Below are 1978 nucleotides of genomic sequence, written 5' to 3' on the forward strand. Positions count from 1 at the left end.
GACAGCTTCACCTCAGGGGCAGGTGAGGAGCAGGGTGGGGACCGGGCAGAAGTACCTCCCTGCCCCATAGCAGACAGGGAAGGGGGAGATGCATCCCCCGTGCAGTGAAGCAAGAGCAGAGAGCTCAGGGCTGTGACCCGAGGGCACTTACCCTTGGGTGAGGGAAAGGCTGCCGGACCACCGAGAAGGAGGCAGAGCACAGGCAGTGGGGCTGCTGTACCCTGAGAGGGAGCTCCAAGGGTAGGGAGTGGCCCTACAGAGACATGGGGACAAAGTCATTCTCATTCTGCCACTGCCAGGACCACCAGCTCCGCTATGTAGCAGCGCCTTCTGCCTCCTTGCCCCGAATTACCATCTCCAGCAACTTTCAGCTGGGTTCTGCTGAGCTCTTCTGGCTGAGAAATAAAAGCTCTTCCCTGGCACTGAATTGGTTCCTAGATGTGACTGGATCCCCTGATCGCAGCCTGCACCTCCTGCCTTGCCCTGGAGCCTGTGGCACAGGGGTGGAGATGGGGCATTTTACTCTCCCTTTGAGAGCGGGGAGTTCAAGAGGCTCCATTTCACCCACATTTAAGCTCCTGAATCTCTCCCATGTGAGAGCTGTACCCACACTACCCTGTAGCAGCACCGTGTCCTGTCTTTTCTCAGCACTGCCAGCCCTTCTAGGCAGGGCTGAGAGCAGGTCCAGCCCTACAATTATCAGTCCTGGGCAGGCTTCAACATCAGCAAAGGCTGGGCTGCACCCTGGAGAGAGCCTAGACCCCCCCAGCCTTGCCCCTCACTGTGCCATGGGAACATGGGCAGCACTTGGGGCAGAGGCACCTGGACTGCCAGCCCAGCCTTCTGCCACTGCCTATGTCCTTTCTGGGGCTCAAGGGTTTCCTACATCAGAAGCGCCCATCGTGCCCACACAGCCCCTGTCCCAGCCCTTGTGGCTCTGAGCAGACCTTGCTGGAAGAGGATGAAGTGAGATGGTGGTTGGGGGATGCATCCCTGTCTGGGGAACCCGGGGCTCTGCTCACGGCTTCAGCTCTGCTTCCAACGCTTTGGAGAGCCAGGGAGGGGCAGGGCACAGGGACATCTGTGTCCCAGCAGCCCTGCAGGAGCAGTGCCAGGATGGCAGAGCACCAGGAGCTGCCCTGATTCAGCTGAGATGGATGGATAGAAGAAGTCAGTGCACCGATCCGGGTCTCAGTATAAATACAAATTTATTTTCTTTCCAGAGCGGAGATGGCGCAAAGCGGCAAGGACAGCAGCACCACAGTACATGGTTACCAGAGCGTTAGCCAGCCTGCTACCCTCCAGACTGCCATCCCAGCTCCCAAACACAGCCTGAGCACCCAGCCCGGCCACCGCTGCTCCCCGCACCCAGCACCGGGGCCATCAGCTCTACCCTTGTCCTGCCTTTTCCATCCTCCAGTTTCCCCCAGGCTGGACACTCCCGACCTCATCCTCAGGCCAAAATCTTGCTCCCTCCAATGCTGCCCCCCATCCCGTCACTGAAAAAAAAGAGGGGATCCTGCTGGGTCTGACATGTTGGCATGTGGTCGGTCCCTCACCACAGCCAAACATGCAAGTCTGACACACAGCGTCCTTACAGCCAGGCCCCCCCCCCCCCCCCGCCCCGCCCCCCCGCCGCTCACCTGGGTGTGAGAGGGGCTGGCGAGGAGCAGGAACACACACCCCTGCCCGTGGACACTGCAGCACAAGCCCCCAACCGTACGGCTCACATCGCCCAGTGTGGGTGCAGCTTCACGCCTCTGCGAGCACGCTGAAGCCAACTGCGAGCACCCTGTGCCTCGCTCCCAACCTCCCTGAACAGCTCACCTCCACCTCCCGTCCCAGCCAGCTGGGTCTTCTGGCTGAGCTATCCTCACAGAGAGCCCCGTTTCGGGCAGGATGCCTCACACCGGCACGCAGCCCTGCCCTGAGGACTCAGGCATCTCGTTCCCTGCACAACCTGTGGCCCCAGGGCACC

Source organism: Apaloderma vittatum, unplaced genomic scaffold (assembly GCF_000703405.1).
Source record: "Apaloderma vittatum isolate BGI_N311 unplaced genomic scaffold, ASM70340v1 scaffold28477, whole genome shotgun sequence".
Classification (NCBI taxonomy): domain Eukaryota; kingdom Metazoa; phylum Chordata; class Aves; order Trogoniformes; family Trogonidae; genus Apaloderma; species Apaloderma vittatum.